The sequence below is a fragment of the Dermacentor silvarum genome, chromosome 1 (genome assembly GCF_013339745.2).
Source record: "Dermacentor silvarum isolate Dsil-2018 chromosome 1, BIME_Dsil_1.4, whole genome shotgun sequence".
NCBI classification, from domain to species: domain Eukaryota; kingdom Metazoa; phylum Arthropoda; class Arachnida; order Ixodida; family Ixodidae; genus Dermacentor; species Dermacentor silvarum.
In genome coordinates this window covers 405266551-405293414 of record NC_051154.1, presented here as the reverse complement: position 1 = coordinate 405293414, position 26864 = coordinate 405266551, and the positions used below count along the sequence as shown (strand labels likewise).

General features: G+C 48.1%; 1 long non-coding RNA gene across 1 annotated transcript; it reads right to left on the bottom strand.

The window, feature by feature from the left end:
- Window positions 1-6870: 6870 nt before the first annotated feature.
- Window positions 6871-8137, bottom strand: LOC125942520 (uncharacterized). The gene is made up of 2 exons (XR_007465176.1): window positions 8007-8137; window positions 6871-6982 (listed from the first exon to the last, which is right to left on the bottom strand). It is a non-coding gene; the product is annotated as an uncharacterized LOC125942520 (long non-coding RNA).
- Window positions 8138-26864: the final 18727 nt, after the last annotated feature.

The following is a 26864-nucleotide window of genomic DNA, read 5'->3' as shown; positions in this document are numbered from 1 at the left end:
CAAAACGGTGCCCTATGTGTACCTTAGCGTTTTGATAAGGGGCGCTGGGTGGGTGGTGTCTGTGACAAGCCGCGTGTTCGTGTGCTTGGATGACTTTTTCTTTTGCTACTTTGCTTCCTATTTATCATGTGATCAAATTATTTCCAGTAGGCGACTGTGACTAGCGCTCGCAAAGGACGGTGGTTTCATCTGATGAAACCGTGAGCATATCGGTGGCCAGATTGATAAAGAGATACGAATATATTTGAACCATGCCAGTAACACGATGTTCACCTTTTAACACGAAAGTGTTTTATGCCGGGGTCCACCAAGACTTCACTGACGTATTTCCGTCACGGAAATACGTCAGCTTACAATGTACACGAACATAATACAAATAAAGAAACCAGAAGAAAAAGTTCCACAAACATGCAAAATTTGGAAATCGAACCCACGACCTCTCGGTCCGCGACGATAGATCGCCGAGCGTTTAACCCATTGCGCCACAAACGCATTTGCAGCGAGCTACACAGACGCGCCTTATATATCCAACACTCCTCCGTGTACCCGCGCTCTTGCTCGGGGCGGTGCCGCCGCCTACGAGCAGAAAAGAGAAGTACTGCATTATGACACTAACGCGCACCGACAGTGAACGCTTCGGTGGTCTCAGCACTACGACGCCTCGATGCCAGCATTCGAAGGGACGCTGGCATCAAGAAGCACTACCAACGCCACCTAGGTGGCGTTCACCGTACTCAGCACAGCGGAGCGTGGCCTCCGCAATTAGCTCTGAAAATGTTTCTGAAGTTGATCGCGGAGGCTACAATTACGACGCGCTGATTTGACTCGGTGACGATTCAGTTACGTGCTTTGTCTTGCGCGTTGTATTAGTGTGTCAGTTACGTGCTTCGTCTTTCGCGTTGTGCTAGCGTGTGCAGCGTAGTGCAGCTTCCATATGCACGACGGTTGCTCATGGTCATCGACGTTGGTAGTCGTGATGGAGGAGACGTGCCACCAGGCGTCAGCGTGGGTGCATCAACGCCTAAGGGCGCTTTAGCCACAAAACACCAATAGACATTATATATCAATGTGCAATAAACATTACACTACTTCTGTGAAGACACGTTTCACTTTCGTGTTCTATACCGATTCCTATATAAGAGGGATCAACCACATTTTTTTCCTATCCACGCAGCATGCCGAAAAGAGTACCGATCGATGTGCGGACAAGAATAACTGAGCTCTGGTTACAAGAGAAATCTCAGCGCGAGATATGCCACCTCACAGGGAAGTCTTTAAGCCCGGTCAACCGCATTATCCAAGCATACAGGGATGAAGACGGCCGACTATCAGATGCACCACGATCCGGAAGACACAGATGCACGTCGGAAGAATGCGACCTTGTCATTGTTGCTGCAGCAGTCGCCGATCCTTTTCAAAGCGCCGGCCAGATTAAGGCAGCACTGAACCTGCAAGCCAGTGACGAGACAATCAGAAGGCGCATGCGAGAAGCTCGTCTTCGTGGATTTGTCGCAACGCAAAAGCCACACCTGACAGATCGACAAAAAGCCCAACGCCTCCAATTTGCCAGGGCATATGAGCACTGGACTAGAGAAGAATGGACGCAAGTGATATTCTCGGATGAATCGACATTTACGTCACGGTGGGATCAAGAGCGCCGCGTATGGAGACCATACAGCTGCAGGTATTTTATTTTATTTTTGATCTTTGCCACACAAAATCTTCAGGCGCGCAAAAGGGTTTCATCTAGAAAGACCAATATTTATTTTTTCTCATTGTGTAGGTACGAACCCGGGTATGTTTCCGAGACCTACAGTAGCGGCCGCTGTGCTGTCAACGTGTGGGGAGCAATCAGCAAAGAGGGCCTCGGGCCGCTAGACCGGCTGTCCCCATCGTTCACAGCTGACGCCTACTGTGAAATTCTGGTCTACCACCTGGTGCCATACGCTCTGGACGGGCCATTTAAAGATGGCTGCTACTTCTTCCAGCAAGACCTGAGCCCGGTGCACACCGCCAGAGCTGTGCAAAATCTGCTTCAAGAGCGTGCTGTTTGTGTCCTTGACTGGCCTCCAAAAGGTGCAGACTTCAATCCGATAGAGAATGTGTGGGGCGCAATGAAGGAAAGTTTGTCCCACATGAATCTGAGAAGTGCCAGTGCTGACGAGCTCTGGCTCGCCAAAACCCGAGAGTGGAAGCGCCTTGGTGAGAAGGACTTCGTAGAAGCGCTCTACGAGTCTATGCCACGCCGGCTACAAGCTGCAGTTCGCGTGGACGGCGCATTCACGCGATATTGAAGCTGAGAATAACAATCGCTTCTTTCGATTCTTTTGTTTTTTTATGGGAAAATAAACCCAATGTTCTTCCTGATATTTAATTCTATTTATTTTACATTCCACTCACACAGCCTCTCTTTCTTAGCGTTGTAGACTACCGCCGAGCAAAAGAAAATAGCTGTCTGCGCCAACAAATAAAGACATGTGATAAAATTGTAAGAATATTCGCTACCAAACAGCCAGATTCCGTAATTGATTGGTGCACAAATATACGAAGACATCCTAATGTGATGAGCAAATGGAAGATTGTGGTGTCGTGTAGAGCTTAAGATAGCATCTTTTCGATGGAGGCGAAAATGCCCGAGGGCCGTGTGCTTAGATTTAGGTGCACGTCAATGAGCCCGGGTGGTCGAAACTTCCGTAGCCCTCCACTACATTATCTCTCATAATCATTTCGTGGTTTTGGGACGTTAATCCCGAACAATTACGATTACAGCACTCATGCAGTCACTTCGTCTGCTTGAAATTGGACTTGAACATGCCGCGTTATTTATTTTCGTGAACTGTTTTATTACCGCCATCACCGACACACCTGTAAGAGACCGGTCGTGTAATAGTCCAAATTGAACTCTTATTACCAAGCTAGTAGTACCATGGATCGAAAGATAACTAAGTAGGAACTAATACTTCGTAGAACAGACCAACACGGTTGAAAAGAAGGCAGGGATGACCTTGTGCCCTTGCCGCTTCAACATCAAGTAGTATCCCTGAATGGATGCAGATAATGACGAGAACAAACACGCCGCAAGGAATCGAATTGAGGTGCGCAGTACGATACAGGGCCTGGGCCGTCCAGCCCACCTTGTCATAATGCTAAAGGCACCTAGCGCTACCCATTTGGTGCAAGACAACGCCAATCGAGATGCACTAGGGAGCGAAACTAGCTCGCTAGGGAGGCCGCGCATGCGCGCACCTTGCGTGCATTTATCCGCCGGTGCACTCCGCCGGCGAGCGGCCAAGGTAAATATACCTGGTAGCGAAGCTTCCATAGAAGCCCATACGTTCAAAATATGGTGGTTCTTCTGCGGTTCATGGGGCTTAGCGCCATCTGTGTGAGGTGGGAACACTTCCGGCGGAAAAAAATAATTTGACGTCATATCCGTTAAAAACAGAAGTGACGTCATTTTGCTTTCAAAGGCACGAAATTTGCTTTCGAAGGCCTGTCATTAGAGCTGTATATCGTATTCAAATGCCCCGCCATTCGATTTGATGGGCGTTTCGAGCTTTCAGCGCGGAAAGCGATGCAGGAAAAAGTTCAGCCGTACGGGTGTCGAAATCGCATCGCTGCACGGAACATACTTTCGTTGGAGGCCGACGAACGCTTTGGGCGTAGAGTGCTCGTCCTTTCGTTGGACGCCGAGCCCGTCGGACAGCGCTGTCCCACGAAAACAACTAAAGTAAACAATTACCTGCCGGTCGCAACTCACTACTTTTGACTGCAGAGGTTATGAAACAATGAAACTATCCGCGTCACCAGATTCAGACAGACGTCGAGAAGCAAAGCAACACAACATGTGAGGGGGGCGTGAACTTTACGAGCCCGCCTTTCTGTCCACTGCAAAAGCTGCACTGCAATGCAAGTGATAGCGGCGTCAACGCCCGCCGCTATCGGTGGGCGCTGAAAGAATGTATTTATTGATAATGATCAAGTAAAATAGGGTTTTTCGCCATGCGTGTATAACATTGATTAGGAATTTTATTTTCGTTGAGTGAATCAAACTGTGTCTCGCTTTACCTAAAAAACGCTTTTTTCTTTCTCAATGTTTGTTCCCTCCAAACATAGTCGCGCTTTAATCGCTGCTCCTATAACCACCCTTGCTGATGTTGGTGACAATTCGTTCTGAACCGTTTTTCGCCCGAAGCTTCGCGACCATTTGGATCGACCTTGGAGCGGCTGCGTGCTCGTTGTTCCGAATTATTCTGGGAGCGCCTGTACCTTCGCCTCAGCTGAAGCTTTACTTTATTGTAGTCACTGGCATCTTCATCTGGCATTCTCGCGATTACGTCCGCTGCTTCGTTTGGAAGCAATGTCAATAGGCGTTGTGACCAGGTATCTTCTGCAAGTGCTGCTCTAGTACACGTCCTCTCAAAGTTGACGAGGTACAAAGTGATGTCACTACCAGCCTTGCATGTATCCGCGCATGTCGAAACTGTCAGTTCGTTCAAGGCTGTGCAGCTGCATCTCTTTTAACTTCAGTTCCACCTCTCGCTCTTTTAGCTGTTGGGAAATTGCCTTCCAACATTCCTCGACTTCGTCGTCGTTCGCTCCGCTGTTGTGTTTCGGCGGAAGCCGCAGAAGAACCACAAACAGTCACGGCAGCAACGGAACAAGACCCCTTGTTTATTCAGAGGCATGCATATATATGTACAGGTCACAACAGTGGCGCCACTGGCGGCGTCTAAGGACAAACAGAAACTGATATATTACATATTCCCCTCCTTACAAGAACAAGGTAAGTAATAGTTAGTATTGATATACAGTGTTTACAAAATTTTACAAATATCTGCAACCATACATGGCATGTGCTCTTCACTGTATGGAACAACAAGAAGGCCTAGAACAACGAATACAACAATAAAAAAAAAACGCTCGCAGAGTCACGCAACCGTCTGCACACAGTTCATGCAGCACTCCCAAGTTCTCTGGCACTGCACCCGTCTGCACCTAGCATACAAGCTACATGTGGTCCCGGTATCGATCTGGAGGCCTTCTATTCCTCGGTGGTTGGACCCGACATTGAAACACAGGGTCCTCCGACACAGCTGGCGCTGGAGCTCGTAGCGTGGGCGTAGCTGGCGAGGCTTCGGGTCGAGTTGTTGAGGCATAGTCGTTGGATTGCTGAGATGCCGACGACGGAGTCGCGGGTTCAGACACAGCATTATGCTGCAGATTCCGTGTGGCTGAAGCTGCAGGTACCCTGGGTAGCTTCGACGCGTTCCAGGTTCGTCCATCATCAAGCCGAAACGATGATGGACCGTGCTGGCGGACTACCCTCCGCGGTTGGCTAAACGTGAGGTCTCCCTTAACCGATATTCCAGGTTTCTTAATTCTAACGTAATCACCGACAGACACGGTTGTCTTCTTCGCGGCACTGCGACGGTCTGTGTACTCTTTGCTGTAGTCTTGCCTGCTCTTAACTCGTTGGCGTGGACGATGAAGTTCGGAAACAGGATCGCTGAAGAAAACTGGTGACGGGTGCCCCACAACGTCAAGGCGTGTTCTCGGTCGCCGTCGGCGGCGAAGTTTTGATACAACGGCCGGAATCGAGAGCCGTACTTTGACACGATGCACAAACCTATTGGCTAAGCCGAGGATGGAGTCGAAAATGCATGCAAATTCATTGCGCAATTGTGCTGGAAGAAGTGTAGATGAAACTGGTTCTTGATCTGGAACCTGTACGTTGGTAGCACTGTTAGCTGACCTAGTAGTCTCAAGGCAGCGGAGGGACGAGCCATCAATCTGGAAGTCAAGAGGCATAATGGCGTCGACACCCAGAAGCGATGTGCCTTACGAGACAACGTAGAACAGAATCGACGCTTCGAGTTCCTTGTATAAGACTTTCGAAAGAAAGCATCCTCGCACTGGGATAGGCTTTTTCGAATAATCTAGCAGCTTCACACGGGGCGTGGACAGCAGCACCTTTCCGGCAAAATGCCTATCAAAAATATCACCCGCTAGAATGGAGACTGAAGATCCCGAGTCGATAAGGAATGTTAAAGTCGCGTGACGAACTGCTACCTCGCCTAGAATTCCGGCGCGGCCGGACGCGGCCACACACAGAATGTTCACGGCTTCATTGTCGGGTAATGTCTGGTCGCTAAGCTCACTAACAGTAACGGCCCGTTGCTTCTTTTTTTGCAAACCGCGCTGAAATGACCAATGAGACCACAATGATAGCAACGTTGACCTTGGGCTGGGCAGCTGGGTGATGCGGCACGGTGCTGGCGCGAACCACAACGATAGCAGTGAGATGAGTTGTATGGGCGCAGATACGAGGCAGCATGGCGGCTGTCGTGCTGCAGGCTCACTTCGGTACGAGGTGCACGCAGGGGCGCGTAGTCACGCGAAGAAGGGTGGCGGGTTCCAGTGCCTCTATGGTCGTTTAACGCCAAGCGAGAGTGCTCCGATATGCGCTGCACGTTGCCGGAAGCAAATTTTCGAATGTCCTCATTGGCCTGTTCGACATGTGAAGCTCGGCATGTGTTCTGCTTGGCAGAACGAGAGGGTCGAGCCATAGAGAAAGAAATTCAACAAGAGGGGACACTCCCTTAGGGCCCAGCGGCCGAGTTGACTGCAGCGTGCCAAGCGGTCGGTGTCAATCACTTACATCACTTCCGGTTTCGGTTTTGGGCGCGCGTATTTTGAACCCAAGCTAGTACGCCGGCTGCGCCCCCCCCCCCTTCTTTCTTTTTGCTCTTCGTGCAGAATCGGTTTATTATTTAGTAAAAATGACTGCGAACGATCTCGTAAAGTCCCATCGAATCTGTGCCACGTGCAATTTCACAAAGACGCAAAACCTTTTGTGCAATGAGGAAATATTTTGCTCTATATAAAAGCTCGTTCCGCGCTTTTTGTGCGTTCATCCAACGTTGTGACACCAGCAGGTAAGGCAGTAGTTCCTGTATGAAGCTCCACCGGACGGCACCAGCTGAAAAAAAAGTAAATTACAAGCATGTTACATTTGCAAGCACGTAACAGCATGTTACAAGCATGACTCATTTAGGTATTTAGACAGGAATACTGCGTGTAGAGGCGAAACGTGCGAAAGCGGTGAATGGGCGGCATTACAAACAAAAGCAATTCGCTTTTACATACATGGCGTAGAAAATATCCGACTCATCCCAAACATATATCAAAACATCTGATTTCCAAGCGTTCCCCCATTTCCGGGCATTATCTCCTGCACTTTGGCAGCACAAATACACGAGCGACTTCGCGTTTCCAAAACTTTGCCTCGAGCGACGCGACGGTACGCTACATACATAGAGACGGATGCAACAGGCACTCGAGACAAATGCGTGGGTGGCAAAGCCCTTCTTCAGACCTTTAGAAGGCGGAATTTTAGAATTACAAGTTTCTGATATGTTCCTCGGCGTTATCTTACACGCGTTCTGCCGGCGCCAGCAGCACACTCCCATGTTATCACTCTTGGCAACCGCCCATCGTGTTTTCAACAGGCGTGAGTACCGAAAGAAGGTATATGTTGTTGCGGAGCCACAAAAAACGTCACAGACTTGTCCCTCTCGTAAGATTCATTACACGCCAAACTTTATCACCACGGCCGAGCTGCTTATCGCTAACTGCGTCACATCGCGCTGTGCGGCCAGCGTGCCTCAAAAGTACCCCAGAAAGTAACGAAATTACTTTTCAGTAATGCCTGGCGTCAGAGAAAGCGGCACAAACTTCTAGCAAGATGCACTAGACTACACACCACGGCTGAGTTCTCGCCAACTGCGACACGGCGTCCTGTGCGGCTCAAAAACCGAAATAAGTTACAATAGTCCCTTAGGAAGCGTCGGAAACATGTCTCAGCACGATTCATTAACTCAAATTAACTGCGCCAGGATGGCCGAGCTGTTTTCGCTAACTGCGTCTTAAGCCTCGGTCCTGTGCCGTAAGCCTAATTGCGTGAAACAACAAATTGCGTGAAACTGTGAAACAAGATTTCTCACCTTGCCGTAGTCCAGTAGTGCAGTGGTATCTTGTCCCAGTGCAGAAGGAACGCAAGAATACGCCGAGAGCCCAATAAACCACGTTACATTTAAAAAAGAAAAAAAAGGAGACAGACGGGTCGCCGCGCGCGAGCGCAGCCATCCTCGCTGGCTTCGGGGGAGCGTCTGGCGGATGACGCATGTACCTGGCGCGTCATTGATCTGTGGCTAGGTAAGGCAAAGAAAATAAGTCACAAAGCTTAAGTTCATTTATGCGCAAAACGTTTTAGTTTTCGCGGCAAAGAATAAAAAAAAATAAATCAATGGTTGTTAACTTAAGTTCACTTTCTTTTTTTTTTTTTTCGATGCTCGCGGCAGCTAACGTTCGGTGTCAAAAGTATAGCGTGATGTTTGGTGACCTGTTTCCTGTTTCCAGTTTTTGCCGAGTGTCCCCTCTTGTTGAACTTCTTTCTCTATGGTCGAGCCCTCAAGAAGAAGCCGTTCGGGAAGGTGCTGTGACGCGACCCCTTCCACGAACTGGTCACGAAGCGAGTCTTCCAGAGACGCAAAAGAACATGCTACGGCGAGCTCACGTAATGCAGCAACATACTCCTGTACAGGCTCCCCCGGTTCCTGAATACGACGGCGAAACCGATGCCTTTCTGCGACGACATTGCTTGTGCTTGTGAAATGTTGCTTTAAGGTTTCGATAGCTTCGTCGTAAACGGAAGGCTGAGCGGCGTCCCCGCTATCCTCACTACGTTTACCGCCGGCAGTTCACTGACCGCTCTGGGCGGCATCCGGCGTAAGTAGTAGACGGGAGAAGACACGTTGAGTCTCAACGCCGAGGCTGTGTATCAGCAGGGCCTTGCGACGTTCCGGCTTGAAGTTGGACACTCCTGATCCCAGTAGGAAGTTCTCGAACATCCGGTGGCATTGCGGCCAGGGAACAGGAGGGCGGCCGGGTACAGGCAGGAATGGGGGCGGCGGAGCGAGCCCAATAGAGCTTATGGCAAAAACAAAAAAAGGCGCGGTTACGCCCCTCGAAAAGATCTCATCTGCGTCGCCATTGTTGTGTTTCGGCGGAAGCCGCAGAAGAACCACAAACACAGTCACGGCATAGAGAAAGAAATTCAACAAGAGGGGACACTCCCATAGAGCCCAGCGGCCGAATCGACAGCAGCGCGTCAAGTGGTCGGTGTAAATCATTTCCGGTTTCGGTTTTGGGCGCGCGCATTTTGAACGCTAGCTAGCACGCCGGCTGCGTTTTTTTTTTTCTTTTTGCCCGACCGCGCACGGTCTTCGTGCGGAATCTGTTTATTGTGTGGTAAAAATGATTGCGAACGATCTTGTCAAGTCCCATCAAATCTGTGCCACGTGCAATTTCACAAAGCAGACACAAGACTCCTTGTGAAATGAGGAAAGATTTATTTTGCTCTATATAAAAGCTCGTTCCGCGCTTTTTGTGCGTTCATCCAACGTTGTGACCCCAGGTAAGCCGTAGTTGCTGTATGAAGCTCCACCGGACGGCATCAGCTGAAAAAAAAGTAAATTACAAGCATGTTACATTTACAAGCACGAAATAGCATGTTACAAGCATGTGTCATTTGGTATTTAGATATAGGAATACTGCGTGTAGAGGCGAAACGTGCGAAAGCGGTGAATGGCATTACATTACAACAAAAGCATTACACGGCATTACAAACAAAAGCAATTGGCTTTTACATATATGGCATAGAAAAATACACGACTCATCCCAAACAATACCCTAAAATACGAAAACATCTGATTTCCAAGCATTCCCCCATTTCCGGGCATTATTTCCTGCACTTTAGCCGCACAAATACACGGGCAACTTCGCGTTTGCAAAACTTGGCCTCGGGCGACGTGACGGTACGATACATACTGACGGACGTAACAGGCACTCGAGACAAATGCGTGGGTGCAAAGCCTGTTTTCAGTCCTTTAGAAGACGGTATTTTCGAATTACAAGTTTCTGATATGTTCCTCGGCGTTATCTTTCGCGCGTTCTGCCGGCGCCAGCCAGACACTCCCATGTTATCACTCTTGGCAATCGCCCATCGTGCTTTCAAGAGACGCGAGTACTGAAAGAAGGTTTATGTTGTTGCGGGGCCACAAAAAACGTCACAAACTTGTCCCTGCAAGATTCATTACACGCCAAACTAACTTTATCACCACGGCCGAGCTGCTTATCGATAACTGCGTCACAGCGCGCTGTGCTGCCAGCGTGCCTCAAAAGTACCCCAGAAAGTAACGAAATTACTTTTCAGAGAAAGCGGCACAAACTTCTCCTAGCAAGATGCACTAGACTACGCACCACGGCCCAGTTAGTTATCGCTAACTGCGACACGGCGCCCTGTGCAGCCAGTGTGCTTCAAAAAGCGAAATAAGTGACAATAATCCCCTAGGAAGCGTCGGAAACATGTCCCAGCACGATTCATTAACTCAAATTAACTGCACCAGGATGGCCGAGCTGTTTTTCGCTAACTACGTCTTAAGTCTCGGTCCCGTGCCGTAAGCCTAATTGCGTCGTAGAGTGTGAAACAAGATTTCTCACCTTGCCGTAGTCCAATAGTGCAGTGGTGTCTTGTCCCAGTGCAGAAGGAAGGCAAGAATACACCGAGAGCCCAATAAACCAGGTTACACTTAAAAAAAAGAAGAAAAAAAGAAAAGAGGAGACAGACGGGTCGTCGCGCGCGAGCGCTCAAACGCGCGCGCGCAGCCGTCGCCGCTGGCTTCGGGAGAGTGTCTGGCGGATGACGCATGCATCTGGCGCATGATTGGCCTGTCGCTAGGTAAGGCAAGGAAAATAAGTCGCAAAGCTTAAGTTCATTTATACGCAAAACGTTTTAGTTTTCGCGGCAAAGAATTTAAAAAATAAATCAATGCCTGTTAACTTAAGTTCACTTTTTTTTTTCGATGCTCGCGGCAGCTAACGTTCGGTGTCAAAAGTATAGCGTGACGTATGGTGATGTGTTTCCTGTTGCCCGTTTTTGCCGAGTGTATATATATATATATATATATATATATATATATATATATATATATATATATATCTACAGGTGACAACAGTGGCGCCACTGGCGGCGTGTAAGGGCAAACTGAAACTGACATATTACATCCGCATTTGGGTATTGCTTCAATAATTGCAGGCTTGCGCATCGACTTCTGCACTGGGATACCTAATTCTTCAGCTAGCTACCCTAGGTTGGGTTTCGTTAACGATACGAGTTTCATGATTGCTGATAACAAGTGCCACTCTTACACGTACTACTTGTAATTTAGCAAAGTCAAAAATGCCTCGACTACCAAGTAAATGTCGCTAATGCTCCCAATGAAGTCAAGTAAGCCGTGCTCTCACCAAACCGGACGCCAAGGCCACCGCTGACGTGCGCTCCAACCGTAAAATCCCTATATAAGAAAAGTACCGCCATCTACCCTCCACTCCGCCGTCTCCTCTCCTAAACCGACGATGGCGCCCCCTCGAAAGTTCACGTTGAAGCTTTCAGCGCGGGCGTGAAGTCTCTATATCTCAAGGTATAGGGACTTTAGCCGGGCGCGCGCCGCCGGCGCTGCTTGGAGCCTGCGCTGCTCAGTCCGTGTGTGGCTGGGTGCACGCGCGCCTTTGTTGCTGTTGGAATGATTTGCTCGTAATTTCTGCAGATATTCGTTTTACTTCTGGTGCATAATCGGCGGCTGATTTCCGTGCCGCTATATGGCGTTGGAAGACTAGCGGCAAGCCATGCACGATTCGGAATGTAACAGCTTTTCGTTTGTGAATGCGTCCTTTCGTATGCAGCGTTTCCTTGATTAGGCGCGGATATCGCTTAACCCAATAGTTTCACAAAAGGAGTTTCAACTTAAAATGGGAGTATACTTCTTGCTGGTTATTACACCAGCAACAAACATTTGCATGGCTGCGATGACGTTAAGCCGGGTCACTTTAGTGTGTGCGTATACTCGCGCTACTGACTGTGACGGAGTGGGAAAAGTGAAATGGTTGCACTAAGTTGCACTTTAGATCTTCGATACATTTTCCTTTCTAAGGAATTAAAGCGAGAACTTACACGTACGTAACCTCTCCTTGCCCTCCCACGGAACGATGCGTGCACGCAATTCGCCATTATAGGATGCTCAGGAAAGCTTTTACTCTATATCGTAAGGCTGCAGAGTACGTACTCTTCATGGGCATTTCCGCGAATGTTGGCGATGAGATAGTTGATATGCGCGGAAAGTATTCGCTGCAAAAGGGCCTAGCTGTTGTGTCGTGAAAGTAGGAACGTACGACTTGTGAAAGTAGGAACGTACGACTTCCTGTTCGCTTTCCCGTCACTGCGGGAAATGTCACTGGTTCGTTCTCGCAACTTTTAAAACATCGCCGATGCCTAGTGCGGTGTTCCTCACCCACGCTTCGCCCCGATACTTGCTTGGTAGGCTCACAGCAAGACCTTGATACACTCGAAAATAGCTCCGCACTGTCACAAGTATACTGCCATAGAGAAGTTCTATTCCAAGTGACGGTGGTTGATAACAAACGCAGCACACATATTTGCGCATGGTGTTGAACAAACTGGATACGCCTGCGACAGTCCAAGTTAACGCTTGAACATTGAAACGGAAACCAGTTCTTGTAAATTTTTTCATAAAGTTTTAACATGTTTTAATTTGAAAATAATGGTCCGCCGCACACAGCTACACGCATACGTATGCCTACCTTCATGGCCGGGCTCCCAAACTTATTTTGACAGGTCATATATATGACATTGTCATAACGGCCCTTGCAAGTTGGATGCATGACGCTTAAACTTAAGGTGACATTTAACAAATTCAGTCATTAAACCTTTTTTAAATCATGAAACGTATGTTCCAATAAACCCGCAAAATTCTCTCCCAAAACCCCAACCACCCACCCGCTCATTATATTTAGGTGCTGTGTTGAAGCACACGTGTTCATAGGCAGCAATTTGATGAAAAAAGAAAGATCCCCGCTCATAGAGCATGCCCTTGTATAACATGTTTTATTTCCATATTTTCATGCAACACAAGATATCATGCAATAAGTACAGCACAAGTGAAATTGAGCACTGAAGTTTGTTTTTCACACAACCAAATGAGTGCATTGTAGGAAGTGACCGATTTTATACTCTTTGAAACGCTGTCAAGAAACGACGATTCAGAATAAATAGGTAGTAAACAATGTCAGTGCAAGGATAACAACAAGTCGGACAATAACGACACAAAGAGCCAGGAAATAGCACACAATAATAAGGGCGGACTGCCTATAGCGAAAGCAAAACAGGACTGACTGGATGATCTGTAGAAGTTTCCCAGTGAATTGCGCAAAACCAAAGGAAATGCAAATACAAGGACTAAGAATGAAAACAGGTTCATAACACGAGAAAGGGACACATCGTTTTGTTGTAAGAAGCATTTGTTAGATGACAACCGAATGAGTTGTGGCTACCATGTGCAGTGAATTCCCACTGCTTAAAAAAACGCTAGTGAATAAAGTACAAGCAAGCCACTGCAAGGAGAGCAAACACACGTATGTTCCGACACTGGGCCGTTATTGTGTAGCGATGCCTTTTCGCGCTTGGTCGGTGGTCAGAGCGACGGTCCGCTCACGTTATCAACGGGATCAGCCAGCCGTGAGCTGCGGAATGGTAAGACTAGTATAGAATAACGCATCGCTACAAAATACCGGCGCTGGCTTCATAAATCGCAAGATAAATACACTGCAAGCACATGCACATCAAATGTGTTACACATTGTAAATTAACAAGCAAATTTTTGCGATGTAGTGAAAGCAGGTGCAGCAGAACGGTGATAAACTGTTTATTTGGCAAAATACGCCCACAAGAAACGGCCAACTAAGTTTCGCAACCAAGTGAATGTGCCCTCCCCTCAAAGCACCTAATTCCTGGAATTATTTAACGTTAGTAATTGCAGCTTGTTTGCCAACGCTGCGACTGCCGCACTTTATAGTGTTGTTTTCAGTACTCATCAGGTTTTTTTGCGCAGACAAATATGAATTCTTGTTCGAAAAAATACCTTTAGTAACCTTTCTTCAATGTTGTAGCAGACAGGAAAACAATTCGTGGATGCAACACTCGCACGAACGGAAGCCTCGAGCTGGGGAATGCTGACTACATTGAGCAAAATTTTGTCGCTGTTTGCCAAAAAGAAGTTCTCTGCCACTTGTAGCTCAATAACAGCCGGTGAAGGAAAAGAAAGTTGGATAGTTTCAGTATATGCCTTGAGTTAAGTGTGCTGGCCTTATCAATGTTATGGCTTGTCTGCACTGATCGCAGGAAGTTTTGTTTTTTATCACATTGTGCACGACATACCCTGCCAGGTAATCTGAAGACTCCTGTTCCAAACAACTCAGGTGAAGCACATCATCAGGGAAGGCGACAGACGCCTTTGTAGCATTCGCTCCTGTATTGGCCAGTTCAGCCCCTAGACCAAGTAAGGAAGGTGCGTTGTCCTCATTGTAGCTACCACGCTTACTCGGCTTAAAGAATTGTGACAGTGTAGCAGACCTGATTGCATTGCGAAACTCAAGTGGCCTTGGCACTGGGTTTTTTGACCGTAGGGTAGAAAACAAATTTTTAAGTGCGTCTTGACCAAACCGGCTGAGGAGGACGAAAAAAAAATGTTTGACGTTAAGGTAGTAATCCTGCAATTCTAGGGCAACTTTGCAAACCAAAATTACACCTGTTTGCACTGGTTTCCATGCAGCTTTCTCAGCACAGCCTATTTTAAGTTCTCCAAACAAGTAAGTAACTTCTTTCAGGAAACCCACTGTATCCTTCATACTTCTGGTCATCTAGTTTACTAATTGCAAGCTTGGTAGATCGTGAAGACATTATCTTGAACCATTTAAAAATTACTTCAAAAAACCATGCTGTTGTCAGTGCAGCTTGAAGCAACTTTCCTTTTTGCACAAGAAACCGTAAAGCAGCTGCGTTGTCATGGTTCTAAAGTTGAAGTTTATTTCAGGCAACCAACAATACATATATGTATATGTACTATCAGCGTCAAATGAAAGCCGAACAGCGGAGCGCGTGCCACAAGCATTAGATACAGCGTAGTGCGCGCCGTCCAGTCATCAGCGCAGACAGGCCCACACATCCGGTTTGGTAGCACAGCGCCACCCCACTGAAGTGCGATTTCTTTTTTTTGCCTGTGTTCCCACTCGGATTTTTGAAAGGAAAAAAAAGAAAACAGAAGCGAAAATTCTGCAACATTCAGAAGCGCAGGTTTCGCTTCTGTTTTCTTTTTTTATGTTGCAGAATTTTCGCTTCTGTTTTCTTTTTTTTTTCTTCCTTTCAAAAATGCGAGTGGGAACACAGGCAAAAAAAAAGGCAATTCAGTGGGGTGGCGCTGTGCTACCAAACCGGATGTGTGGGCCTGTCGGCGCTGATGACTAGACGGCGCGCACTATGCTGTTTCTAATGCTTGTGGCACGCGCTCCGCTGTTCGGCTTTCATTTGACGCTGATAGTACACACATATACAGTTGCCTAGGGGACCGGCGAAACGGCAAAAAGCCTGACAGGGTGCCTGCCCCCCGAGAACCCAAATTCACCCCCAAAAAGACACAATGCACAGCGTTACAGTTTGGCAATAGCTATTACAGTGCAGAAAAAAAAATGGTCATAGGACAGAAGAAGAAGCAGTTCAGTACAGTAACGCTTTTGTACGTAAACAATAATTCACATTTAAGGCACCAGAAGGTATACAAGTGAAACCAAAAATAGGACATCGAATGAACTGATTTTAACGACTTCCAAATTACACAAGGTGAAAGAAAAAACAACAGCAAATACTTTTGACAACATAAAACGTGAACAAGGTTTATGTTTGTATTGATAATATGAATGTACCTTGCTTTTAAAAGCACGGTATGAACCGATCTCCTCAATCAGCGTAGCTAGACAAGGGTGTTGGTTTTAAAAATGCGGAATGTGATAGCTCAGTTTCTCGGTTCCGTAATTTGTGCGTGGTTTTTCTTTCCTATAAATCTTATGACGTAGGCTGTGGCAGTGGTTTAAAGAAGCTGCACTTCGAGTGTGGCGCGATGTTCAACTGATGCTTGAAATTAATCTCAACCAACTGCTTGACGTGGTCAAGGCTGACCTCATTACTAGGCAGCACTTCAGCACTATGTATGGGGGCAGAAAAATCGACTGTCCTCGAGTCAAATGATTCCTCAAGTTTTTCAAGAGGAGCGAAACATCTACCATGAAATACAGTTTACGGCTCGCATCACGGGGATGAACACAAGATATTGTAGGAGCTGAGTGCTTGCCAACAACAATTCCGAACTGCCTCCACAGTCACATGTTTCCCCCGCCCATGTCGCTTACTACTGCGTCCACTCTCACACCTGCTGCCTCACAATCTTTAATTATTTCAATAATAAATGCCTTGACAGCACCACTACTGAATAAATTTCCCGTGAAATGGTAGGCAATAGTCCGTTTCCAACGCGTTGTCGCACCCCCCCCCCCCCCAACATGAAAGCAAGGCCGTGCGTGGCTATTGCGTCAGGTGACAGAGTCCCGTCTGCCAAGGGTATTGTTGGTTTACCGATGACAGTACCAGTAGCTTGGTCATATGCGAGGCCCGCAGCGAGCTGGATTTCATCGACCATCAGGACAGCATGGCGTTCATGTTCCTGCACGTACGAGTTTCACCTAAAGAAATTCATTAGTACATGAGTGCGATTGTGCAAGCCTAATTTTTGGCTGCAACAATTGGCAAGAGGCTGCAGGTTTTGAATGTGTTAGTAGTCATACAACACCAAAAGAAACGAAAGCTTGCTACGATGTTATGCAAAAACCACACAAACTCGCACTACTTGCCCCATCAGTTGCATAGGCAGAAATGGGAAGCAACTAAGAGGATCTTTTTATGGTCCCTTCCCCTTCAAGTAATCGTGGGAAAATAGCTTTACACGGTAGCGCTGAAGTGAAGTAACTCATTTTCTAAAGAGGAAAAATTTGACAACGGTGGGTTGTATAACCTTTTCATATTACTTCAACCTTGCAGACATACCTATATTCATTCGGTCCTCCCCACATAGTAGTCTTGGTTTTCACAAGTAGACTATGCAAATAGTTTTTTACCTCCAAAAGAAAAGTGCATCCAAATGTGCCCCTTTTCTTTAGGCTTCCGTGTACCTATGCCAGCAATGAACACAACCCAAGTAGGAAGCAGTCCTTGATAAAGAAAGTTGCATGCATGAAATACTGTACAAAGGTCACTGCAGCTAGTGTTACTTGTACTTACCTTAAACGCAAGAGCTGGCAGCATTTCATGCAGAATGCCCGGTGAAAACTTGTAGCCTTCAATGTGGCGCTGAAGTGTCCGTTCAGCAGGAAGTGGTGCAGCAAGCTCCCTGACGATGTTGTAGCCGCGGGTGCCACATGGCAGCCGAAGGTTTAAGCCTTTTTCAATAGTAGGCGTAGCCCACGCTGTCCCTCTCATGTTGGGCTTTCCCATGGAGTGCAGCTGGTCTGCTGCCAAATAACGGGAGAGCTTTTGCTTAAGGGATGCCTTTTCCAGGACAGCTTTTCTTTTTTGTCGCTGTAAATGTGACCGTCTCTATCCTGAGCTTTTCAGATGCTCCTCCAGCTCACTTATCCTCTTATGTAGGGCTGCTAGGGTACTTGCACAAACATGGCTGCTAGAGAGGTCTCCTAAAAATAAAGGAAAGGCAATCACTACGTGCCTGTGCACAAAATTGACTGCACTATGTAACACAATTCTACACATTTGTTAGAAACCATTCATGTGAACATCTTGATCTAGCTGATGAGCTAAAGCTGAACCGCAAGCTGACATAGGATCTAGACAGCAGAGACAGACCACGAGAAAAATATCAATGTACATCCTTAAAAAGCCAGCAACAAGCAGCATAACTGATTAACTGTACCTCCTACAGTGTCTGTGCTTCCTAGAGTGATGTCTTGCATGTTACAGTCAGCATTTGGCCCAGAAAATGAGCGACCCCCTAGAAAAGAAACAAGTCAAAAGAAAAACATTTTAGGTGCCAGTCACTGCTACTTTCTACATGACGCGAAAGTGCATAAAGCTGGTATGCACTGATGGTTCCAGCGGAAACCTCGGGGGCTACAAGAAAGGCCTCAAATAAGCATTTGACAGCACTATTGGAAAGCATGCATAAATCACATTCTACAACTGCCACTTTACCTTGCAAGACAGACTCTTCTAGGGGGATGGTGCTGAAATCTGGGGCAACACCTGGCAGAACACAAGGGTGCAATCATAAAAATTCAATCTAGTTGGGGTTGAGAATAAATTAATACAAACATTCCATGCGAGCTCCTGCTGCTGTCAAAAGAAGCTGGGCGTCACTTGAAGGCCCAGCGAGATGTTCCGATTCACCAGGAGCCTGGGATTCTGCAGAAAGCATGACAACTGCTCAGTATGACTTCAGTAGCTTAAGTTGCCAGGCTAGTTGATTTTGCATGCTATTATTCTGCAACACCACAAATAGGACAGAGCACAAGTCCTCGTCCTGTCTTGTTCTTGTAGCACCATCTTTTTAAAATAGCATAACAGCTAAGCACTGCAAATCACATTTACCTTGAGAAGGCAAAGTTTTCAGCCTACTGCAAGTCTTGTCTGGTCCAGACATGCATGAGCTATGGAGGGAGAAACTTGTAAGAAATGTCACAATACATGGGTGCACGTGGTAACGGACACTCACCATTGTCCAGCGATTGAAGCTCGAGGGTACTGCGGGCCGCAGACGCTTGTGAACCTGCATGAAGAGTTGCAAGCACATCTCCTACATCATCTAACAGAGCAACACAGAGGTGACTATAAATTCCAGTTTATTTGAAGGTTGTTAAAAATAAAAATCTACATTCAATGTGAGTAGCTATTGAGGAAAGAAGATGGATGTGGTCTAGAGCAAGCACAGGAGCCGGTAATTCTACGAAAAGCATAGAAACAGGACTATGTGCGAAATATCTACCAGACACAGAGTAAACAACACCGTTTTACCTTGTGATAATAATGCTTTCGGGCTATTGGAAGCGTTATCTTGCACTGCGCCTAAATGAGGTACAAAGATATGTTGCGAGACAAAATGCAGGTGCAGTCTGTTTGGTGCAAGTATGCGTATACAGAAGGTATTACCAGTAGCTTCCAGGAGTTGGGTGCCACTCAAGGGTGCAACAAAAACATATGGGCCTGTGTGAAGCAGAACTGGCAGTGAGCGGAAAAGAACATGATGAAATGTAGGCGGCAGAATGAGTAAATGATATTGCCTACATTGGGACACTGATGCTGAAGTGTGCTCGCTTGGGGCATATGATCTGGTACCTGCACACATGGATAATGACGTCATGTAAGAAAGCTGCTACAGGCTGTGACACAGTGCAAGTAGCCTGGTAAAAACGCCATACATATTATCGTAATGAGAATTCCCACATACATTAATTCATTATTTGCTCAGTATAAAATTTCCCAAGTGCACTCTAGCCATGAAACTGAAGTACGTTTGGCGCATGGTCAGTTAAAAAATATTCATTTGCACAACGTTAAGACTTCCAAATGCGTCGGCTTACATTCAACTGGTTGCTCTCGCGATAGGGGTTGCTTCCAATGGCTGAATATGGACGGTGTCGCATTCTTCAACTTTTTTATTCCGAACTTGTTTTGGATAAGTGGCTCAAATTGATTTTCTTCAAAATGATCCTGGTCATAAAAAAAATCAGATTGAAATCTTATCAAGCATTCAAATACCAGAAACATCACAAAGGTCACAGAACAGTTCATGAAAATTCTATACGCAAGCAGGGACAGGGAATGAAAGCATGGTTGCTCTTCTGTGAAAATTTAGTCCTCTAATCTGCTGCACGTCAAACAGGCACTGTGCCGCAATTGCCGCGACTATTTCACACTTACGCGCTAACCGCATGAGGCGATAATCCGCGGCGACACACGGCGCGATGACCTAAAGGCCGCTGAACCACTGTAGCTCAAAAGGTCGCTCATGTTCAGAGTTTGCAGAAAATTTTACCCATCGTCACCATCAAGTGGTTCGCCAAAATGGACAATATGAAGAAGGCGTTGTGGATACATACGCGACTTCCGATGGAAGTCTCTGAGCCAAGTTCAAAACAATATGAAGCGTGAGCTGGCGCGCACCGCAGCGGCTGCTTTTTGTCGAGTCACGAGCGCGGATGCATATCGCCCGGTCGCAAATGCAACAAGTTGTTTTTTTCTGCGCTACGCCTTTTCGTGGCCAATGCTCGTATTTTTACGAACTTAGCGTTCTCCCACAAAAGAGCCTGGCAGAAAAGGCGCTCTATAGAAAGAGACAGGCAAGGTGAAAATAAACTTATTTCCGTTATATCAGCTAAGTTTTGCCGGTCGAAGCCGCCACAGTGCCAATCGCAAAAATCTCAAGAGGGGCACGTCGCGGCTACACTCGGATATCGTCGGCGTGCAATGGGGAAGCGCGGAAACATGCATGCGTGTAGTCGCGGAGGGACGGGCATGCGCGCAAGCGTCGGTCTCGACACCAGGGGTGAGCCGCCAGAAGGAGAGGGGGCCGTTTCGCCACGCGCTCGCATACCCCGCAATATTTTGTGGCCGAGTCTACCTTTGTCCGCCCTTGTTTCTCGCACTGCCCTGTTATGTGTTAAGGAATGCACCACCTAGCCAAGACGACCGCGTTACTGCGTCCAATCCCGTCTCTTAACGCGCAAGCGACAGCGACAGGCGATGGTGTCATCGTGCGACTTGTCGCGAGGTTACATCACCTCGTGCGGTTACCGCTTCAAAACGAACTGGCTGGAGCGAGCGACTGCCTTGGTGGCTGACCAACGACACGAAGTTTTGCGTGAAATGTGAGGTGAACAAATTACGCAGCACGACAAAGCAAAGCACCAGCGGAGAGTAACAACCCACGAACACTTACCTCACAAAGGCGCGTACATCCCGTAGGCTTTAAATTGGCTTGACCTATTCCGTGGAACCAGACTTTCCGACGAGCTTCGTTCTCTTTTCCACGCGGTATGGTAAAAAGCTTTTTCCCGTCAGTGCCACGATTACGACACCCGCGCGCACAGCAAGAAGGCATAGCGAGACGGAGTTAGACCGGCACTTCGCAAGTTTGCACAGACGGACTGGGGTAGACTGGGGCGCGCGCGGCAGCCGCCGCTAGCCGCCGCTACTACATATAGGGACTATTAGTAGCTAAAGCCCCTAGCTACAGCCGCTACCGCCGCCGCCGGCGACTGCGGCTGCACAGTGGACTTTCAACATGGCGCTGAGGAGGAAAAAAAAACAATATAAAGAATAGAGAGCGCGCGCTATCATCGTCCAATAGGAGATACAGGATAACACAGGAGAGAACGAAGCGGCATTTGTCAAAGGATGGCGGTACTTTTCTTATATAGGGACTTTATCCAACCGCCGTCACCGCTGCCACCAGCTGTTAGGTATTCGGCGGCTCGACGCCGAGGGTAGCAGGACGACCGGCCCAAGGAACAGACGACCCACGCTGCGCCGGGAAGACAATCACGTTTATTCTTGCAGCGACGCGCTTTTTGTGCGCTACGTAGCCAATCAGGGGGTGGCAAAAATAAAGAAAAGATATCGCGGCAAGCGGGGCAATCTTATCTGCAGTCCCCAACGTAGTGCGACCAGCACCGCGAATGGTGCAGCCTGTGGTGTGGCACTAACTAAAGTCTCTATATAAGAAAAGTACCGCCATCCTTTGACAAATGCGGCTTCGCTCTCTCCTGTGTTATCCTGTATCTCCGATTCGACGATGATAGCGCGCGCTTTTCATTTCTTTATATTTTCTTTTTTTCCGCCTCAGAGCCATGATGAAAGTCCTCTGCGCAGCCGCAGTCACCGGCGGCGGCGGCGGCGGCGCGCGCCCGGCCTTTTGAAAGCTTCAACGTGGACTTTCTAGGTGCGCCACCGTCGACTTGGCTTTCGCAAGCAAAAAGTAAAGAAAAAGCAAGCGCTTTAGGAGAGGAGGCGGCGGAGGAAAGAGTAGATGGCGGTACTTTTCTTATATAGGGACTTTAGCACTAACAACCAGACGAGGGCGCCTGGGAGAAAAGTGGGAGTCGAGTTCTGGGCGTCGTGAACGGCTTTTTGACGGTTCTGGTCGTCCGAGGTGAATCGGCGGGTCAGCTGGCGACATTCTTCGGCGTGTCTGGCGGCTTCCGAGATCGGCAGGCGTTCGGTGGGTCCGGCCGGTAGGGCAGAATGGTGTCGATTGTGTGCGAAGTATGACTGCCGTAAAGAAGGTAAAAGGGTGAAAATCCTGTAGTGGTCTGAGTCGAGGTGTTGTAGGCGTAGGTGACAAATGGAACAACTAGGTCCCAATTAGAGTGATCAGGTGAGACGTACATGGCGAGCATGTCACCAAGAGTTCGGTTAAAGCGTTCCGTGGTACCGTTAGTCTGTGGGGGCAGTGCATTTACGATGAATAGCGCATTCAGCAAGCAGTTGTTCGATGACTTCAGATAAGAAGGCGTGGCCTCTGTCACTTAAATGTTTGGATCTCCATGACGAAGGAGAAAAGGGCGTAGTATGAAATTGGCGACCTCCTACGCTGCAGCATTTGGTAGAGCAGCAGTCTCCGCATAACGTGTTAAGTGGTCTACCGCAACGATGATCCACCTGTTGCTGGTAGGAGTCAACGGAAGTGGCCCGTAGAGATCTAAGCCCACGCAATCAAAGGGTCGGGATGGTCATTGCAAAGGCTGGAATTCACCGGCAGAGTTGTGCGGTGGCGCTTTGCGGCGTTGGCACTCATGACAAGAGCGGACGAAGTTGCGAACGAAATTGTACATTCCCCGTCAGTAATAGCGGTGTCGAAGTCTTGCGTAGGTCTTGAAGACTCCCGCGTGGCCACACTGAGGGTCGACGTGGAACGAGGAGCAAATGTCTGATCGCAAGGTTCGCGGAATGAGGAGTAACCATGTGCGTCCCTCTGGGGCATAGTTGCGTCGATACAGTAGCTCGTCTCGAATCGCAAAATGAGGAACTTGGCGCCGAAGCTTTCGTGACGCGCAAATTTTCGACGTATCCGAGAGAAGGTCAAACAGAGATGCAGTCCAGGGATCTGCAGCAGCGATAGTGTCAAAGTGAAGAGATGACAATGTGCACTCGCAGGAGGAGTCGTGACTGGCCGTCTGGGGAAGCGGTGATCGGGATAGTGCGTTAGCGTCGGAGGGCTTTCGCCCGTAACGGTAAACCAAGCGGATATCGTATTCTTGAATTCGCAATACCCAGCAGGCAAGGCGGCCCGATGGGTCTTTTAGCGTCGATAGCCAACATAGTGCGTGGTAGTCGGCCACTACGTGAAAAGATCGGCCGTATATATATGGGCGAAACTTGCCTAGCGCCCACACAATGGCCAAACGCTCCATTTCTGCACCGCCTTGGTTAACGTGCAACTCGCGCATGCGACGACGTATTCTGTGTGGCCAGGTCTACGGTGTGCCAACACAGCGCCAAGGCCTACACCATTTGCGTCGGCATGGATTTCGGTTGGCGCTTGAGGGTCAAAATGACGAAGAATGGGTGGCGTCGTACGGCGCAAGGTTGTGAAGGCCTCTTCACACTCTGGAAACCATGATAAGAGATCTCTCGCGCCACCAAGGAGCTGCGTGAGAGGCGATATAATTGACGCAATGTTTCGAACGAATCGTCGGAAGTAAGAACAGAGGCTGATGAAACTGCGTAACTCTTTGATAGTGGTAGGTATTGGGAACGCAGTAACAGCACGTAGCTTCTCGGGATCCGGGCGAATGCCCTCCTTTGACACGACATGACCTAAAATTGTGAGCTGACGACATTTCTTCAGGTTAAGTTGCAACCTGGCGTTGGTCAAGCAAGTGAGTACGTGCTGGAGGCGGAGCAGGTGCGTTGCGAAATCAGGGGCGAACACCACAATGTCGTCGATAGCAAAGACAGATTTTCCATTTGAGGCCACGCAGAACATTTTCAATCATTTTTTCGAACGTAGCAGGTGCGTTGCAAAGTCCGAAAGGTATGACGGTGAATTCATACAAGCCGTCTGGGAAGTGAGTACGTGCTGGAGGCGGAGCAGGTGCGTTGCGAAATCAGGGGCGAACACCACAATGTCGTCAAGATAGCAAAGACAGATTTTCCATTTGAGGCCACGCAGAACATTTTCAATCATTTTTTCGAACGTAGCAGGTGCGTTGCAAAGTCCGAAAGGTATGACGGTGAATTCATACAAGCCGTCTGGGACGCGATTTTGTAGCGATGCCTTATGTCTTATTCTACACTAGTCTTATCATCCACCGCTCACGGCCGGCTGATCCCTTTGAAAACGCGAGCGGACCGTCGCCCTGACCACTGACAAAGCGTGAAAAGGCATTATCCCCGGAAAGGCATCGCTACAAAATACCGGCCCAGTAACAAAGGCAGTTGTCGGGCGATCGGCCTCTGCCATCGGAGCCTGCCAGTAAGTAGCCTGACCGCAAATCCAGCGAAGAACTCGGCTCCCTGCAAAGTCCACAGCATCACCGATGCGTGGTAATGGCAGTGTTGCCAGGTTTGGCTATTTATAGACAAATTGGGCTACAGGAAAAAAAATTGGCGTCGACGTGGACGAGTTGGCTATGTGGCTATATTTGGGCTATTGAAAATCTGCGACTTGGCTTTGTTATAGTGGCGCCAAATTCACGCTCCAAAGGTGGCTCTAATCGGGTAGAAGCAAATCTTGAAGGCTATGTTTTAGCTGGCTGAGCCGGCCGCGTGGCTGTGCGGGTGTGCGTGCGCGAAATGACCCCCCCCTCCTCCTCTTCCTTTCCCTCTCTGCGCTGTTGTCTGAGCCGGTGGCTTTGATCTTTGGTGCACTTAAACTTAAACCCCGCTTGACCGTTATGCACCCGATCCCCGGGCATCGGGATGAACCTGGGAGTAGTGAGTTTTCAACAGGTGGTATATTGGTGCTAAAAAAAGGGTGCCAAGAGAAGGGAAGCGCAGTCAAGGTCGGCAGAGAATTAGGTGGTGTGATGTCTGTAGGAAACTTGCAGGCGTAACTTGGAATAAGCTAGTGCAAGACAGGGGTAATTGTATATCGCTGTGACATGCCTTGATCCTGCAGTGAACATAAAAACAAGCTACTGCTGGTGATGACAACGGTGGCTTTGATCATTGATGCACTTAAACTTACACCCCGCTTGACCGTTATGCACCCGATCCCCGGGAATCGGGATGAGCCTGGGAGTAGTGGGTTTTAACAGTACACTGTACTAACATGGGTATGCTCAGGAAAGGAGAGCAATAACATAGGGTCGGGGCCGTCGGGCGATCGTGGCGCCAACAAGAAAGAAGGGGAGCACTGGTGGATGACACGCTCCAGTGTGTTCATGGCCATGTCTTCTGGGTGAAGTATCGCGCCGGGCACAGCTTTCGACCTACTCCATGTTTCTCGCGCGAAGCTTTACTGCCATTTTCCTTCTCCTGCTAGATGAATTTTTGTTCGTGCTTACATTCGAGATTCATTTCGATAGGTTGGACCTCCTCAGAGAGGAGAATGCAAACATGGGGAATTGGGCCAAGTATGCGAGAACGTATAAAAAAGAATGGGAGCAAGACCCCGAGCCAAAGGTGGGTTCTGGTGCGTTTACTTTTAGATGGTTTGCCCATAACGTCACGGATGCAGATACTCATTCTGCTAATATCGAAACGTGTTTGCCACAATGACATCAGTGCACCACGTCACATGAACTTCACCCACCGTGTTAGCTTAGCTTGTGAGGTGTCGCGCTGCTGGCTCGAGGACACGGGTTTGATTCCCGGCCACGGCGGCCGCATTACGATCAAGGCGAAATGCAGGAACACCCGTGTACTTAGATTTAGGTGCACGTTAAAGAACCCGAGGTGGCCACATTAATCCGGAGTCCCCCACTGCATCATGCCTCGCAATCATATCGTGGTTTTGGCGCGTAAAACCCCAGCAATTATTAGAGAGTTTTAGAATAGGGGCCTCAAATGTTTTAGGGCATCAAAGAAATAGCGTCGAAGCCACTGCGCATGACGCAAACTGTGTTTGGGTTTTGCGTCGGGCACGCGCTTTCATCGATTTAGCGGGAGCCCCAAAAGCTTTCGTCACCAAGCATGACGGCGCCCATCGAAGCGACTGGGCTCGATTCGTGGTATCGCGTGAAGTTTGTAAGCTAGGAGAAGTGATTGCGGTTATCGCTTTCTGTCAACTAAGATTGATTCATTAGACACCACTGATTCCGAATTCAATTGTCGATTTCATGGCTCGCAGGCATATCACGGATTAACTTGGCTAAACTAAGCGCAACAAGTTGCTTGCTGCTAATAGAATAAGTCCTAAATTGGAATTAAGAGCGAAAACCCGAAAATATAAATTACTCTTCTTATCATCAAATGGTATATTTCATTTTAATATTTATACCAGCTGCGTTCTCTTTGACGCCGTAGTGACGCTGCAAGTGCAACACGCTATCCGCTGACGCAAAACGCATATTCTAAAAACTTTCCCCTCCTGCATGCCCCAACGCTAACACCCGCAAACCTCTTTGGGCCCTAAAACTTTGGGAGCCCCTATTCTAAAACTTTATTAGCACATCAACATGGTTTGTTTTTTTGACAGTAACCGGTTTTCACAGCATAACCATCGTTATCAATTTGTTGTTTACCTTTGCCCTTTGTGCGCCGTCGTGGCTTTTACCATTTCGACTGCGCGCTTCTTACACTGGTGTCCCGTTTTGCGCAGTAATCTTTTAAAGCTTCGCTTACACCGATTCAGACAGTGAGTGGCATCTGTTGTCTGTCAATTTATTTT